At 50.4% G+C, this 18,621-nt stretch overlaps 1 long non-coding RNA gene across 1 annotated transcript; it reads right to left on the reverse strand.

Moving 5' to 3' along the window:
• Positions 1-8,553: 8,553 nt before the first annotated feature.
• On the reverse strand, positions 8,554-12,376 carry LOC116519938. The gene is made up of 2 exons (XR_004256699.1): positions 11,170-12,376; positions 8,554-8,968 (listed from the first exon to the last, which is right to left on the reverse strand). It is a non-coding gene; the product is annotated as an uncharacterized LOC116519938 (long non-coding RNA).
• Between the last annotated feature and the right edge of the window lie 6,245 nt (positions 12,377-18,621).

Here is an 18,621-nt window from a genome sequence, read left to right on the forward strand (position 1 = left end):
CGCCTGACAGACATAGTTTGGAACAGGTTAGAACATTTAGATACCTTGGGGTGGTTTTCCACTCGCAAGGGACATGGAAGGCACACCTGGATCACACATTGCAAGCAGCCAACAGGTCCTCAAACGCAATCAAACACTTCTTTTATACAGGTGGAGGTCAGTTAGTACCTGCTGCCTTAAAACTTTTCGAGGCCAAAACATTGTCGCAAATTCTATATGGGGCACAAACAGGAATCCTTGCAAAGACTTAGAAACCACACAAACTAAATTCCTGCGAGCCATCTTAGCTGCACCCAAAGGAACTCCAAATGCCCAGTTAAGAACTGAGACAGGCATGCCTCAAATTCAGGTAAGAGCCTGGAAGATGATGGTCATTCATTATGCATTTCTTTCCAGAGGGACTGTCCCCACTAGTGTTGACGGACAATTTCCCCTCCCCTGGAAACTGATTGATCACAAGCTGGGCTCTCATGGGCTCTCACTGGTATTCTTAATGTCCCCAGGCTTTGATCAAGCAAAGCAAGTAGTAATGAATAGAATGGGGGACATGGAGTTCCAAGAAGAACTAAATAGGTTGCCTCTCCACAGTAGGGACAGAATCAAACAGGGAGTGTGGGAATGGGCAAGATATCTAAATGACCTGGTCTCCCCAAAACAAAGAATAGCTTTCTTCAGAGCCAGATTTAACCTTCTCCCTTCAGCACTCCGCCAGGGCAGGTATAAGAGAACACCTATAGCAGAACGGGTTTGTATATGTGGTAAAGGAGAAGTGGAAGATAATTCACATGTTCTGTTACACTGGGAGCTACACAGAGCTTGTAGGTCTGCACATATTCTCCCCTTATTAGAGAGATTGCCAGGGAGGGCAGACCATTTTTATCTAGGCTTCCTCCTCCAGGACACTAACCAGGTTACCACGTCTGCAGTGGCAAAGTTCTGTGCTGCTGCAATGTCCACAAGAAAAAAATTGGTTATAGAAGTATAGTTGTCATCTTGTACCAATTATCTGGACATACCTCTAACAATCTCTGGACCATTGTATTTACTCCCATACTTATCGGCTTCTCACCCACGTAAACCAGGGAGTGACCTGAACAATTTGAGAACATGTGTGTTATTATCCACTTTTAATGCCAATACTTTTTAATTATATTTTAATATCAGTACTTTTTAATATATGGTAAAAAGTAATGTGTATTGCTGGTCTTTGAGAGTAATAAAGATTTATACTCTACGAAAGCCAGGATGTTATTCTATGATGTCTGTATAAAAAGGAGCCACACTTTCTCTGAAGGGGAGTTCTTCCCTGCGTATCCTTGGGGTTATGTTGGGAACAACTGACCATCATGTCTTTAAGCTTTGATCAAAGATTAAATGCTGATTGTTATTCAAGCCTCCCTTTAAGTCTCAGCTTTGGCTCATTGGGACTTGGATGTGTTCTCAAACTTCTATGGGTCTCAAACCTTACATTGTGAATTCCCTCCCCCCCCTTCCAGGAGAGTGGTTATGTTAAAAAAAAAACACTTTTTCTCTCTCTCCACATATTTGGAACTTAGAGAAATACATAACTTTCTATGAGTTTTCTATCGATCAACTCTCAATGTAAGTCTTTTCACACAAAATAAAAAAATCAAAGTTCTCACCTTTCAACCTGGACAGGCATAAAATACATTTCTCTGTCTCCCTCTCTCTCTCTCCACTTACATATACCAACAACTTTTCCAGCCCTCCCCCCTCCAGGTCTTAGAAATGACAGAGAGACAGAGAGACAAAAAGAGAGAGAAAGAGAGAGAGAGAGAGACAGAAAGAGAGAGGGAGGGAGGGAGGGAGGGAAGGAGGGAGGGAGGGAGAACATCATTTCCAGATCTATGGAGATTATTGTTGATCTTCCCTATAGTTTACTTCTTTGGAATAACAACCATTAAAGCTGCAACTACTCAGTTGCTGACTTCTCATAACTCCTTCAAATCTGTGGGATGCTTGGATCCCACATAGGATCTTCAAAGGGAAACAGAAGATCTCTAGCATTCTCTGGTGTCTCTGATCCAACTTTCCCCACAAACATCCCTTTGTCCTCCTCAGTCAGAAAAACATCAAACAACAAAGAGGATTAGGGGACTGGAGACTAAATCCTATGAAGAACGGTTGCAGGAACTGGGTATGTCTAATTTAATGAAAAGAAGGACCAGGGGAGACATGATAGCAGTCTTCCGATATCTCAGGGGTTGGCCCAAAGAACAGGCAGTCAAGCTATTCTCCGAAGCACCTGAGGGCAGAACAAGAAGCAATGGGTGGAAACTAATCAAGGAGAGAAGCAACTTAGAACTGAGGAGAAATTTCCTGACAGTTAGAACAATTAATCAGTGGAACAGAAGTTGCCTCCAGAAGTTGTGAATGCCCCAACACTGGAAGTCTTTAAGAAGATGTTGGACAGCCATTTGTCTGAAAGGGCTTCTTGCCTAGGCAGGGGGTTGGACTAGAAGACCTCCAAGGTCCCTTCCAACTCTGCTATTGTATTATATTAAACATAGTTTGTAACTCATTCCATATAGGATTATGAGTAGAAATAATGCTTTTAAACAATTAAGCCATTTTTGTAGGATTTTCACCGTATGCTGGAGTAATCTAGGCACCTCCCATTGTGGGACGATTGGGGCTTGGGTTACCCCATCTGGAAGAGGGGCTGCCCTCTTAGGAGAGCTAAATATTAGTGGGACAAGTTCCATGGAGGGGGGGGGCATCTGGTGAAATATCTGAGTGATTTCAATATGGTGCAATTGCTCTCAAAGATGGGCTCATTAGAGAAGAATTTCTTTGGATGGGGAGTGGTCCACTATACAGAATCCGTCAATAACTCTGCATTACTACTGACCTTTTTAAAAACAACTGAGCATATCAGTGTTCAAATTTTCTAGAGTCCCATAATTGAGTCACAAGAGCAACTATAAAACTGGTTGTTCAGAGGCATCTTCAGAAGGCCATGAATGATTCTTTGGGAGTTTTTAAGTTTGGGCCACATATGCTTACAAAATTTAAACAGGCCCTTTTCTCCCCACCCACCCCCAATTCTATCCTGCCGGCTGCCAAACAAATTATGGTATAGAGCAGTGGTTCCCAAGTCTTAAAGCTGCCAAGTTTGGGAGCCACTGGTCTAGACATCTGAGAGGAGTAAAAGCATTTCCACATCCATTTCTTGTGAGTCTCTTACATTCCCCATTCAAGGCAGTTTCCAGCCTCCTTGCTCACTTGTGGGAAGGGGGTGTGTGTGCTGAAACCATGAGGTCGAAGGGATCCTGACCCCCGGAGAGCCCTTTGCTCACATCTGGGAAGGGTCAGAATCCTGCAGCCTCGTGGTTTCCTCTGCTGGCAAATGGGGGGGAAGAAGGACTGACTTCTCGGGACAAGGAGGGTGGCAGAGTCAGGTCAGGGGGAGACCAAAGTAGGAGAAAACCAGCCACAAAGCCCCCCTTCACAGCCCAAGGGATCCCGCGTGGCGCTGGTTAAGGGGCAGCCTTAGAAACCCCTAAGGAGGTGGTGAGTTCTAGTCCTGCGGGAGCCCTGAAAGGCAGCTTGGACCCCTGATGGGGAAAAGAGGAGGAGGAGGAGGAGGAGGAGGAGGAGGAAGGAGCAACCGGTCTCTTCCCCACTTTAAGTCATTCATCAAGTAATAAGGGGAGTCCATTAAATGCAGGCACTCCTTGACTCATCACCAGCCATTCGCTTAGTGACGGTTTGAAGGGGGGTCCGGACTCCCCCTCCCCGCCCTGGCCGGACCCCGGGGGGGCTGCGAGGCTCCTGTGGCCGGAGGGGAGAGAAGCGCCGGTGGGACGAGGCTCTGGCGGGCAGCCTTCCCGATGGGTGGACTTCAACTCCCAGGATCCCCCCGGCAGCCGCTTCCAGATTTGGGGGCCTCCCGGACTCCCCCCCCCCCTTTTCCCTCCATCTTTGGAGGCAGCTTTTGCGGCGCCCCTCCGAAGGCAGCCCGGGCAGCGCCTGCCCTCTAGTGGCCGCCTGTGGGAAATGCCCGGGAGACCCTCCCAACATTCAGGCTGCTTGAAAGGGGGAGCAAGGCGGGCGGGGGGGGGGGCAGGGGGGGCAGCACCGTTCCTTGCCCTCCATGGAGCCCCCCACCCTTTGCCCCGCCCACTTTCCCTCCCCACGTGCGGGGGCCGGGGGGGGGGGGGCTTTGTGCATGCTGCGCTTTCTGTATTGGCACGTGGCGTTTTGCATCCTACCCCGTTTGTCCATACAATTATCTTTTAACAATCTTGGGCGTTTGTGTAGTTGTGTGTCCAGTGGGTGGTGTGGAAAATGGCAAAACTGACTTAAAGAATGTCTCTAATTTGGTTTCGAGTTGGAAATCGCTGCTGGGCTTTTTGCTCAAAGCTGGAAGAAAATGTGAATCTTTTTTTATTTTGGATGATTAGGATGATTTTGTAAGTGTAGAAAGAGCTTGAAATGTTGTTGAGAAGCAAAAAGGTCCGGAGGGTTTTTTGTGTCATCTTCTGCAGTGGCCTCCAACCTTGGCAACTTTAAGACCTCTGGACTTCAACTCCCAGAGTTCCTCAGCCAGCAAAGCTGATCTACTGCACCAAAGAAACTCAGAAGTCATCAAAGTGGTTGAAAAGAGCCAAGAACCGAATTGCTTTTACACAACGCTCAGTGACTCTCCTCTCCCATCGGGACCCTCGGATGAATCCTGGACTTACAACGGTTCATTTAGCGACCCTTTAGTGACATTTCCGTTTGTCCGCTTCTGACCACTGCAGCATCCCACTGTCACGTGATCAAACTCGAGATGCCGGGTAACGGGTTCATATTTACGACGGTCACATCATCCGGGGTCACGAGATCCCCTTTTGCGACCTTCTGACAAGCGAATTCAATGGGGAAGCCAGGCTCACTTAACAACCACGTTACTCACTTAAAATTCCAGTGATTCAATTTGACAAGGGTGGCAAGAAAAGTCAGCTGTGGGGCTGGTGGGGGGGGGGTTCTTCCCTACTGACGGTATCAGGTCTGGGGTCTCTCCCGTCCTCTGGAGGCCACCTTCCATCCGCCTCCTCCAGCCTGGGACGGCAGCCCAACAGGTGTGGTTGTGTGTGCAGAGGCAGCGTGATGAGTGATCCCCCTCCCTGCTTCCCTGGGGAGCCCCACGTGGGATGGGGGACCTCAAGCCTCCCCACCAACAGCCCCCCCAAAGAGACCACCCCCATTCCCAATGAAAGAAACACAACAGCCGTCGTTTTAGATGACTATATTGGTTTTAAAAAATACAAATACTGCACAGTTGCCGTCAGAGCACAAAGCATCCCTTGGCAGACCCCTCCCCCGACAGCACCCCAAGTTAACAGCACAATGAAAAAGGGAGGGGCTTCTGGGGGGAGGGGAGAGAAGGATGGAGAAAGAGCGTCCGGTTGGAGCAAAGACCCCTCCTCAATCAGTAAGCATCTGCACCAGGCAGGAGCAAGCAGTGGGCTGGTTTAGTTGGTGCCCCCTCCTCCTTTCCCACCCCCACCCCCAGTTTAAAGGCAGGCTTGCTCTCCCCACGAAGGAGGCAGGGCGCCCCTCAGCAGCCGGGGGTCTCCCTCCTGCCAGGGTTCCTGAGGAAAGAGCTTTCAAAAGGCGCCTCTCTCCAAGTGCAAACGAGATCAAGGGCAGGAGAAAAGGGGGGCTGGGGGGACCCCCGTGGGATGCAGAAGTCAGAGGGACCAGAGCTGGTTCCGACTGCAATCCCAGCTGGAAGCAGAGAGGCAAAGAACCATCTCCTCTGGGCCAACTGGGCAGGACAGGTTAGGGGGTGGGGGTGAGGCTCAGGATTGGCTCCCTCCAGGCATATGGGACGTACGTGAAGGGGGGCAGAGGAAGTCCAGGGGTGCCTCTAGAGGAACCCTGCAGCTCTTCCTCCTCCCTGGGAAGCCGTGCAGAGTCGGGGGAACCATCATCCTTGGTGAGAAGTCCTTCCCCATAGGAGGGTCCACCGTTTCCCAGCAAATTCTCAAAGGGGGAGAAGGGCCCATCCAAAGGGACTCGGGGGGGGGGCAGGGATCCCATCCATGGATCCTCTGGGGTGGGAGGTGTCCAAGGAAGAGATCCATGGGTCAGGAAGCCAGCTACCCATCAAAGGCTGAGGAGCATCAGGTTGAAGAACATGACCTTAAACCAGTGTTTCTCCATCTGGCCAACTTTCAGAATTCCCCAGCCAGCAAAGGTTTAAGGCAGGGGTTCCCAAACTTTAAGCTCTGCTGGCTGGAGAATTCTGGGAGTTGAAGTCCACAAGTCTTAAAGTTGCCAAGTTTGGGAACCACTGGTTTAAGGTAAGGCTTCCAGTCCCAAACCGCATACAAGAACTACGTTTCCCAAACTCAACCAGACCTCAAGGCACCACACGAGGCTGCAGATCTCTGCTCCAAGCCCAGGAGAAGACATGGTCCGGTCCTCCTGGTGGAGCAGAGTGGGGGCCCTTTTGGAAAGCACAGCTGGCCCCTCCCCCTCCCCTGGCCAAAAGGCATCCGCTCTGCCTCAAAGACCCACATTTCCCCGCTTGACTAGAAACAGCCGATCCCACAGCAGGCAGTTGAGGGCACTTTTCCCAAGCCCATCCTCACCATTCCTGCGCCCTGGAAGGCGGCCTGAAGCCCAGGCGTTCCCCTGACAGACGCAGGGAGCCCACTTCTACACCCCACCCCTTGGCAAGGCACAGGGTCAGGCACCGTGTGCCATGCGTAGGGCTGGGCAAGGGGGGGCGGGCGGAGAGGTCAGCATGGCTGCAGAAGCAAACCCTCTAAGGCAGCTTCTCTTCTTCCAAAGGGAAACGTCTCTTACTCAACATTATTCCTTGAAGCAGAAGAGGGGCTGTCCTCTTAATTTCCCATCAGGTGGATGGATTTGGACAACGGACCAGCTTTTCTGCAGGGGGAGTGAAATCAAACTTCATTTAAGAAGTAGGACGTCATCCTCAATGGAACCAGAGGGAGGGGGATTCCTGAAAGACCTGGGATTTTTGAACAGAGGACAATTGATTTGATTTGATTTAATAAATTTATAGGCCGCCCAATCCCGAAGGACTCCGGGCACCTTACAGAAAATAAATTTTAAAAAGTGAAGAGTTTAAAAAAACGGAGGAAAACAAATTAAAAAACCACATCATGCACCCAGTCTAATCGGGGCTGGACCTCGGTCAAGAGGTCAACAGCCCCAGGCCTGCCGGAATAGCCAGGTTTTGATAGCCTTTCGGAAGGCCATGAAAGTGGGTAGGGCCTGGATCTCTGGGGGTAGTTTATTCCATAGGGTCGGGGCGGCTACAGAGAAGGCCCTCCCCCGGGGAGCCGCCAGCCGACATTGTCTGGTTGACGGCACCCGGAGAAGGCCCACCCTGTGCGATCTTATCGGCCGTTGGGAGGTATGCGGCAGAAGACGGTCTCACAGATATCCGGGTCCTAAGCCATGTAGGGCTTTAAAAGTAATAACCAGCACCTTGAATCGTGCTCGGAGACCGATAGGGAGCCAGTGCAACTCACGGAGGATAGGTGTACTGTGGGTGAATCTTGGTACACCCAGTATCGCTCGCGCGGCTGCATTCTGGACTAATTGTAGTCTCCGAACACTTTTTAGGGGCAGCCCCATGTAGAGCGCATTACAGTAGTCAAGTCTTGAGGTGACGAGGGCGTGAGTGACCGTTTGAAGTGCCTCCCGATCCAAATAGGGCCGCAACTGGTGCACCAGGCGAACCTGGGCGAAGGCCCCCCTGGTCACAGCCGACAGGTGATGTTTTAACGTCAGCTGCGGATCCAGGAGGACCCCTAAGTTGCAGACCCTCTATGAGGGGAGCAAATTTTCTCCCCCTAGGCTTAGGGACGGACTACCTGGGCTGTTCTTAGGGGGCAACATCCACAGCCACTCGGCCTTGTCGGGATTGAGTGCGAGTTTGTTCACTCCCATCCAGACCCTAACATCTTCCAGGCACTGGCACATCACGTCCACCGCTACCCTGAGTTGGCACGGGGCAGAAAGATACAACTGTGTGTCGTCCGTGTACTGGTGGTATTTAATCCCGTGCCGACGAATGATCTCACCCAGTGGTTTCATGTAGATATTAAATAGGAGGGGGCACAAGACCGACCCAAGCGGCACCCCATAATTTAAGGGGCCTAGGGGTCGACCTCTGCCCCCCAACCAACACCGACTGTGACCTGTCGGAGAGGTAAGAGGAGAACCACCATAGAACGGTGCCTCCCACTCCCACCTCCTCCAGCCGTCGCAGAAGGATACCATGGTCGATGGTATCGAAGGCCGCTGAGAGGTCAAGGAGCACTAGGATAGAGGAATGCCCGCCAGAGATCATCGGTCAGTGCGGCCAAGGCGGTTTCAGTGCAGTATCCAGGCCTGAAACCAGACTGAAAAGGGTCTAGGTAACCCCACCAACTTTAAGATGGGAGGGGGGGGACTGGCTGGGGAATTCTTGGGAGTTGAATTCCTCCCCTCTTAAAGTTGATGAAGTTGACAAATGGTGGCCCAGAAGAAGGAGAAAAACTTTGTGATTTTTGATTCGTTTTTCAAAGAAAACTTTGGTATTCAAGCAGACACACAGACGGATCCTGTCCTTTTGCAGGCTCCCCCTTACTAGAAGAAACATATGACAATTCTAGGACTTTTTTCCTTTTTGGCAGTAATAGATTCACTTCTTTGGCAGGTTTTAAACTTCCTGTTAAACCTTTGAGATAGAAAAAAGACCCCCCCACACCCCCTTAAAAAACCTGAAGCATCTTTAGCATATTTATATATAGAGATATATAGATATAGATATAGATATATGTAATAAAGTATAAATTCTTGCATAGAAAATAACTTCTTTTAAAAATGGTTTCCTCTTTTTCTGAGCAGGCAAAGGACAGAGAGCTCCATAAAGCAGATTTGAGTGCATGTCGGGAACATCGGACGATTACATGATGCTGCAGTTTGAAGGACCCTAAGAGGGGAGAGAGAGAGAGAAGACTGACATAGGGTCAGAAGGGACCTCAGAGGTCATCTAGCCCAGCCCCCTCCCCAAGCAAGAGACCCTCTTCCGTTCCACGCAAATGGCCCTCCGATCGCTACTTAAGAGCCTCCAGGGACGAAGCACGGAGGAATTGTTCTCGCAATCAGGACATTTCTCCCTCATTCTAGGTTCAGGGCCGATCCAGAACCGGGCCTCCCTCAAAATGCCAGCAAGCGAGTTGTGGGAGACGCAGGCGTGGCTGCCAGCCCAAAAGGCTTATGGGGAGGGACATGTGGACCTGCCTGCCCAGGGGAAGAACAGGCTCTTCCCCAGTTAAGGCTGTCTCTGTGTGACCAAACCTCCGGGGAGATTTGAGGGTGTGTGGACGGTGGGCTGGCTGCCCAGACTGGCTCCGCCCACTCCATGCACACACATGCACACACAGGGCTGGCCTCCTGCTTTAGGCCCCCCGAAGGCTAACCTGTGGCATGCGGCGCCCTCTTGTGGCCAACCCCAGCTCAGCTCCGCCACGCTTGTGCATGCGCTTCCAGCAGGCCAGCGCATCTTCGGGTTCTGCCGTGAATGCGCAGAGGTGGGGTGTGCAGGGGGGGCAGGGTACATTCAGAGGGGGGGCACATGCGGGGGCCACCTGTCATGTGCAGGAGATGTGTGTGCGTGCATGCATGGCGGCCACGCACACATTGCATTGGGGGGGTTGGGAGCACACGGGTGCATCCTTGCGTTCGCATGGTTTGGGGACTCGGTCTGGAAGGGAGCTCAGAGGTCTTCTAGTCCAACCCCTGTTCAAGCCGGAGACCGAATTCCATGCCAGACAACTCATACGCTAAGCCTGGGCACAAAGCCAACTGGAGTTGACTGTTCTTGTGTGAACGTTGCAGTCTGTCAGGGTCATCTAGCCCAGCCCCCTCCCCAAGCAAGAGACCCTCTTCCGTTCCACGCAAAAGGCCCTCCGATCGCTACTTAAGAGCCTCCAGGGACGAAGCACGGAGGAATTGTTCTCGCAATCAGGACATTTCTCCCTCATTCTAGGTTCAGGGCCGATCCAGAACCGGGCCTCCCTCAAAATGCCAGAAAGGGAGTTGTGGGAGAGGCAGGCGTGGCTGCCAGTACAAAAGGCTTATGGGGAGGGACACGTGGACCTGCCTGCCGAGGGGAAGAACAGGCCCTTCCCCAGCTAAGGCTGCCTCTGTGTGACCAAACCTCCGGGGAGACAATAGCCGAGACCATTTTCCAAAGGGCAAAGTTTTCTGCATAAAAAGTCCCCCACGGCAGTGGGGTCTTTGGCAGCCCCCCCCCCCAGTGCATCCACTGAGCAGCCCCAGCCAAGGCCACTTCCATTTGTTTGGCGGAGGGGCGGGTGGGGGTCTGTGGGCGGTGGGCTGGCTGGCCAGACTGGCTCCGCCCACTCCATGCACACACATGCACACACACACGGCTGTCCTCCTGCTTTAGGCCCCTGAAGGCTAACCTGTGGCATGCGGCGCCCTCTTGTGGCCAAGCCCCAGCTCAGCTCCGCCACGCTTGTGCATGCGCTTCCAACAGGCCAGAGGGTCTTCGGGTTCTGCCGTGAATGCACAGAGGTGGGGGGGCAGGGCACATGCAGAGGGGGGGGCACATGCGGGGGCCACATGTCATGTGCAGGAGATGTGGGCATGTATGCGCGGGGCTACATATGCGCGGCGGCCACGCACACATTGCATTGGGGGGGTTGGGAGCACACGGGTGCCTCCTTGCGTTCGCATGGTTTGGGGACTCGGTCTGGAAGGGAGCTCAGAGGTCTTCTAGTCCAACCCCTGTTCAAGCCGGAGACCGAATTCCATGCCAGACAACGCATACGCTAAGCCTGGGCACAAAGCCAACTGGAGCTGACTGTTCTCGTGTGAACGTTGCAGCCTTTCAGGGTTTTCAGCCCACCCCACGCCTGCTGTTCAGTGGGGACCATCCCGGCCTTCCCCACATGCCCTGGCTGAGGAGCCCCGTGTGGCACAGAAGGTGCCCACAGCCATCTCTCTGCCTCCCTGGAAGGACTGACAGTGCACAGTGATCGGTCTCAGGAGCTCCCCGGCAAGGGAAGGAAGGGGGGCACTCAGAATCGGAGGCCTCCCACCACAAAGCCCCCTCCTCCTCCGGCCGAGGATCACACATGCCCGCTGGGGCGCCCCCATACTGACCTGCTGGCGTGGGGTGGAGCTGCCAGGATGTAGGAGCGGGGCAGGAGGCTCTCCCCGAGGTTGGTGCCTCCACTGCGGTAGCTGCGCGTGATGGTCAAGCTGGAGGAGGAGGAGCCGGTGGACATGGTGCTGGTGCCCACATTCGTGCCCCCGGATGACTTCTCTGCCGGCTGCCCACATGTGCCACACAACACTGTGCGAGAACGCAGGTTGTACTCGCCCGGATCTCCGCTGGCACTGCAGTGGCTCTGGAGAAGGGAGGAAGAGGGGAAGAAGCAGAGCTTGGCGCCACCCGGACCGAGACCCCACCTGGGGCTGGAGATGCTGGATTCGGATCTGGGGGCTCCTTGGTGCCTTTTTAAAACAAAGCCCAGTGTAGAATCCACGTTACATTTAACTATTCCAGAAATAAAAGATTACACTGGAATTGAGGCTGAATGCATTTCTCTCTTTACTTGTTAGATTTACAAGCCTGTTAAATGGGAGCAGGTTAACCAGCTGAAGGCTAAATTTGCAACGTGGTCTGAAGTCTCCAATGGACACAAAGGCAAAACTTCCGTTCTTCCCATTTCAGGCTTTGATTAAGAGGCCTTTGTCTTGTATTTCCTTTCAGTAGCCGTGAATGCTGGGGAAGGTTCCACCCTGGGATTCCCGAGATCTCCTCATTTCCACCCACTCCACACAGAGGGGAAGTTTGCCCAGAGTCTGAGACACGGACGGCCTGTCAGTTTAGTCCATGAAATGAACCATAAAGAAGGACTGGCTTTACTCCATTTATTTGGCCCTTTTGTTTAAAACAAGGAGAGGCAGGCAAGGATTTCAGGGATCCTTGGTGCTGCCGGAGCTTCCTTGAAATGCCTGCAAGAAAAAGGGCAAACTCGGGGAGCCCCCCAGGATCCCTCGTGTCAGTGGCTGCCTGTCTCCCCCCTGCTCAGCCCCAAAGGGAGGAGGAGGAGGAGGGGTCCTTTCCCCCCCCTGCAGGAAAGGGTGGGGGGATCCCCTCCTGGGATCCGCTTCTCCCCCCCTTGGGATCCCTGGCTTTCCAGTGGATCCCCCGTCCCTCCTCGGCTCCCTCTGCTCCCAATGGCCTCCCGGGATCCCCTCGGGCTGAGCTCCGTCCCTTCCCGGGATCCCTTCGGCTGCTTGGCTCCTGGCCCGGCGGTTCTCCTCCTGGGGGTGGAAGGGCCTTTTCCCAGGGGTCGCCCGAGACCCCCGGGGGGAGCGTGGAAGTCTTCGGAGCCTGCGTGCTGCGTCTCCCTGGCAGGAGAAGCCGGGGAAGGGAGGACGCGGGCCTCCCCTTCAGCTCCCCGGGCGAAGCTCCGCCGCCCCCGCCAGGAGCCTCCCGCGCCCGAAGGAGCCGCCCGAAGGGAAGGGGCGGCTGGAGGGGTGGGGCCACCGTGGCTCCTCCCACCGAAGCCCCGCCCTCCCTCCGCCTGTCCGAGTGGCTGGCTGTGGGCGGGGCGAAAGGAGGGGCCGGAGTGGGGACAGACGCGCAAGCGCAGAGGACGCTGGGAAAGCAGCTCCCTCCCAGCGACGGCGCTCGGTGGGCGGAGCTACGGAGGCGAGAGAGACCGTTGCTGAGGTGGAAAACCGGGCGCGGAGAATGAAATAAAGGAAAGGAACGTGGCGGCGAAGAGAAGGCTGGAGCCCAATTTGGCGCTTGGGGGTCACCGCCGCAAGAGGAACCGTGTCGAACGGCATCAGGAAGGCCGAGAACCGAACTGTTCTGGCGGGTCCCTTTCTCTCCTTCGGGGGAACGACAAGGAGGCGGTGCCTGGAGAGGAGGAGGCGGGGCTTCGCAGGAAGGAGGGGCTGGGAAATGGAGCCCCTTCCCTTTCGGAACCAGAGAGCTGACGGAAGGAGCGGTTCCCTTCGGAGGCGGACACACCGGAAGTAAGTAGAGTCGATTGGGACGGAGGGGCAGCCTGCGAGGGTCTCCTTCGGGTCCTCCGGAGGGGAGGCCTCGGCCTGGGCCTCTCCTGCGGTGAGGGGGACGCCGCCGTGACCCGCCTCTCTTTCTCTCCTGCAGGAGGACGGAGGAGCCTGGCGGGGGAGGGAAGGAAGGAAGCGCCGCCCGAGAGGAGGAGGAGAGCGGGCCCCGCGGAGCAGCCCCGGGAGACGGCGGGGAAATGCCGGGGGGCTCCGGAGCTGCAAGAGGGATGAGCCCAGCGGGAGCCCGGGAAAGGCGGCTGCCTGGAGGGCGATGCGGGGAGGAGGAAACGGGGGGAGACGCCGAGACAGGCCTGGAGGGCGGAGGGTCCTTCGGAAGACCCCGGAATCCCCAAAGGATCCAGGAGGAAGAAGAGAGATATCAGTGCCCGGAATGTGAAAAATTCTTCAAGGGAAATAAGTATCTTCGAAAGCATCTAAAGGTCCATTCGGGAGAAAAACCTCATAAATGTCTGGAGTGTGGAAAGAGCTTCAGTGAGAGGAGCCACCTTTATGCGCACCAAAGGATCCACACAGGAGAAAAACCTCATAAATGTCTGGAGTGTGGAAAGAGCTTCAGTCAGAGGAGCAACCTTTATGCACATCAAAGGATCCACACAGGAGAAAAACCTCATAAATGTCTGGAGTGTGGAAAGAGCTTCAGTCAGAGGAGCCACCTTTATGCACACCAAAGGATCCACACAGGAGAAAAACCTCATAAATGTCTGGAGTGTGGAAAGAGCTTCAGTCGGAGGAGCCACCTTTATGCGCATCAAAGGATCCACACAGGAGAAAAACCTCATAAATGCCTGGAGTGTGGAAAGAGCTTCAGTCAGAGGAGCACCCTTTATGCACATCAAAGGATCCACACAGGAGAAAAACCTCATAAATGTCTGGAGTGTGGAAAGAGCTTCAGTCAGAGGAGCCACCTTTATGCACATCAAAGGATCCACACAGGAGAAAAACCTCATAAATGTCTGGAGTGTGGAAAGAGCTTCAGTCAGAGTAGCAGCCTTTTTATACATCAAAGGATCCACACAGGAGAAAAACCTCATAAATGTCTGGAGTGTGGAAAGAGCTTCAGTGAGAGGAGCAGCCTTTATACACATCAAAGGATCCACACAGGAGAAAAACCTCATGAATGCCTGGAGTGTGGAAAGAGCTTCAGTCAGAGGGGCAACCTTTATGCACATCAAAGGATCCACACAGGAGAAAAACCTCATAAATGTTTGGAGTGTGGAAGGAGCTTCAGTGAGCGGAGCAGCCTTTATACACATCAAAGGATCCACACAGGAGAAAAACCTCATGAATGCCTGGAGTGTGGAAAGAGCTTCAGTCAGAGGAGCAGCCTTTATGCACATCAGAGGATCCACACAGGAGAAAAACCTCATAAATGTCTGGAGTGTGGAAACAGCTTCAGTCAGAGGAGCAGCCTTTATACACATCAAAAGATCCACACAGGAGAAAAACCTCATGAATGCCTGGAGTGTGGAAAGAGCTTCAATCGGAGGGGCAACCTTTATGCACATCAAAGGATCCACACAGGAGAAAAACCTCATAAATGTCTGGAGTGTGGAAAGAGCTTCAGTCAGAGGAGCAGCCTTTATACACATCAAAAGATCCACACAGGAGAAAAACCTCATAAATGTCTGGAGTGTGGAAACAGCTTCAGTGAGAGGAGCAGCCTTTGTACACATCAAAAGATCCACACAGGAGAAAAACCTCATAAATGTCTGGAGTGTGGAAAGAGCTTCAGTCTGAGGAGCAACCTTTATAGACATCAAAGGATCCACAAAGGAGAAGAACCTCATAAATGTCTGGAGTGTGGAAAGAGCTTCAGTCAGAGGAGCAATCTTTATGCACATCAAAGGATCCACACAGGAGAAAAACCTCATAAATGTCTGGAGTGTGGAAAGAGCTTCAGTCAGAGGAGCCACCTTTATAGACATCAAAGGATCCACACAGGAGAAGAACCTCATAAATGTTTGGAGTGTGGAAAGAGCTTCAGTCAGAGGAGCCACCTTTATAGACATCAAAGGATCCACACAGGAGAAGAACCTCATAAATGTTTGGAGTGTGGAAAGAGCTTCAGTCTGAGGAGCAACCTTTATAGACATCAAAGGATCCACACAGGAGAAAAACCTCATAAATGCCTGGAGTGTGGAAAGAGCTTCAGTCACAGGAGCAAACTTTATGGACATCAAAGGATTCACACAAGAGAAAAACCTCATAAATGCCTGGAGTGTGGAAAGAGCTTCAGCCTGAGGGGCAACCTTTATAAACATCAAAGGATCCATTCAGGAGAAAAACCTCCGCCCGCATTTGGGCAGGGGGAGCCCTAGTGTCCCTCCTGGGACTGCAGCCGTTCCCTCCCCCTGGGGTCCTCCCGTAGGCAAGGTGGGTTGGGCGGTCTGGGGGTGCAGCCATGTGAGCGAAAGCTGAAGGGGCCACAGAGTTTTCCGCCCCTTTTTTTTTAATTAAATGTTTTTTAATTTTAATTTAAAACAGGTACAGCATCTTTCTTTACATCTGTAGAAAATGTATCAATCAATTACAGATAAGTTTTGGTACATCTCCTCCACAGTCAACCAACATAACTCATATTAACTCAAGCATTATTATATATCCATTTTCATTTAACTGTAATTATTATTTAGAAATATTAATAAAAGTAATAATCTTGAACAATACCTGCCCACACCGTTGGGAAAAGAAAAAAAAAAGGACAAATAAAAAATTAAAATAAAAAATAAAGATAATACAAAATAGACAAAAACGACAAGAGACAAGGCAGGAAAACAAAACAAAACACAGGTGTCTATTATGAAAAAAAAAAGAAGTATATCAACTGGTTACAACATATTTTGGTGCTTCTCTTCCGTTAACTCATATTAATTCAAATGTCTTAACTCGAATGTTTACCATATCAACATCATTATACCTCCAGTTTTAATTACCTATGGTTATTTAAACATCCTTCATCCTTAGCTATGCTAAAGAATTAATCCATAACACATGCTGACAATTCATTTACTTATTTGTAGAATCCTCTATTATCATCAAATCCTCATGTCCTATTTTAGCTGGACATCCATAATATTTAATTATATCATATATCATAACATTTTCCCAATATTGATTAACATTTGATTGTATGTATTTTATTTAGTTTTTTTAATAGTGATAATTATTGTAGTTAATACTCTTTATGTATAATCTAAAGATGTTTTCTCATATCCAATTGTTAGTTATCATATCAACTCCACATTATATACATTACTATCAATATCAATTATTATTCAACTATATCTGTTACAAAAAAAACGCAATTAGGTTTAGCTAGTTTTCAATTGTATTCTTCAATCTATCAGCCAGTTCCAAATTATATATATTACTATCCATATCAGTCATTATTCAGCTATATCTATTACACATTAAGGTAATCAGATTTAGCTAATTTTAAATTACGTTCTTCCATCTGTCAGCCAGTGTCTCTCCAGTGTCCATCTGTGTCCATCTCTCCAGTGTCCATCTCTCCAGTGTCCATCTGTCAGCCAGTGTCTCTCCAATAGCAAAATCTTCTCAAATCAATTGCCACGCGTTGGATAAATTTACCAAATGTTTTCATAAGCAAATCCAGACAAAGATATTTTTGCACCTTTGGACTCTGAATGCCAATGATGAAATAATAATGTTGTCCTGGGCTTGTAAAATTTTCCAAATTAACTTTGATTCTCAAGGGTGGATTTTCCATTCCTCCTGCACTCTGTCTCTTTAAATGAGTCTTCTTTATAGCTCCCCCCCTCCTTTCTTCCTCTGAGATAGACCAGACACCATTTCTCACATTTTCCATTTGTATTTCAGGAACATTTAAACATTCAACGATCTCAGTTTTTACTTCATATTTTAAAATCAGATGATCCAATTTTCTTTCCAGCCTTTGATAAGAGTCAAAAAGGCCTCTACATGCGGAAAAAAGAATCTGAAATGAAATCTTAGAGGTATTTTGAGACGCCATGATGTGTCGCAGTTAAAAATTGCAAGCTCTTTTTTTTTTTTTCCACAGACTTCGAAGCACTTTTCTTATTCTCTTGCAGGCTGTGCAATCTTATCTGATCGTAAACAGAGCCAAGTAATAAAGTAATAAAAATGTCAAATCGTGACGGGCTAATTAGTAGAAAATAAATTTTACGATCCACTTAGGGAGAGTCAGAGGGGGGAGGATGTCGAGGAGTTTCTTGAAGCATTTAAGAAGTAAAGTAACCACCAGCCATAAATCCATTAAAAAAAGCCAATTCGCCGCTAAGTTTTCCTATTCTTTGGTTTAGGTTAGCTTAAGTTTTTAACGCGAACAGTCTCTCTTGGATAATAAAATCAGCTTACCAGATGACATCACTTCTACCATTCTTAGGGGCAACCTGCAGTTTCAGTTAGCACGCAGCTAATCCAGAAAGGAATTGGCACGAGGAGTTAATACCCCCCCCCCCGAGACTTGCGGGTGTCTCTGAGGTCCTGGGTCTCTCCTCACCTTCACTGTCATCTCCGGGACAGCTAGAGTTCAAAGAACCCGTCCAAAAATCCTTCGGTATAGAGGAATTTCAGGACTAGCCTGAAACTCCATCTTCTCACTGCTAAGCCCCGCCTTCTTCCAGAGTTTTCCGCCCTTTTAATGCTCTCCTCGTTTTGCACTGAAGACCTGAGCTAATCTGATGCTGGAGCCCAGTGAGGCTTAGAGCGATGGAGGAAGTTCCCTTCTCAGCTGACACAATAAGAACAAGCCAGCTGCAAGGGACCTTAGAGGTCTTCTAGCCCAACCCTCTGCTCAAGCAGCAGATCTCATCCCGAAGGTGCTTTTTCAGGAGGCAACTGGATTTTCTTTCCCTTCACTTCTCACCCAAGAAATGTCCTCCGTTAATAGGACAGAGCAGAAGGGAATTCTTTATTGGCCAAGTGTGATTGGACACACAAGGAATTTGTCTTTGGTGCATCACCTCTCACAGTGTACCTGAAGTGAAATAAAAGGCATCCATCAACATACAACACTTGGTGATAGTCGTAAGTTACTAATAAGCAATCGAATCATACTAAGAAACAAACAGAACCATCTAAATTGTCAAGATAAAAGCAATATAGTCATAAGTGGGGAGAGACAGTTACCGAGAAGAGTAAGAAGAAGATAGTAATGCAGTCTTAGGAGGAGGTGTGGGAATACAAAGCATTATTGAGGGACCAGAGCCCACGGAGCAAAGAAAGGGGTTCAGGTACTTTCTGAGTTGTTCAAGATTCCTGTGGTTTCCAATCTTCCTTTCAGGTAAAGAGGGCATAACATAGGTACCCAGCTATATGGGAAGAGCACAGATACATAACAAATCATGTGGTCTCATCCCAAAGGTTGTTAAGTTTATTTGTCTTAATATCTTAGCCTTCATGCACACAGACGCACCAATCAGCTAGTGGTAATAATTGGGTAACTCCTAGCGTGGGTAGCTACAAACACCTTTTGGGGAAATGTTCTAATTGAGA

This window comes from Thamnophis elegans, chromosome 17 (assembly GCF_009769535.1).
Source record: "Thamnophis elegans isolate rThaEle1 chromosome 17, rThaEle1.pri, whole genome shotgun sequence".
NCBI lineage: Eukaryota > Metazoa > Chordata > Lepidosauria > Squamata > Colubridae > Thamnophis > Thamnophis elegans.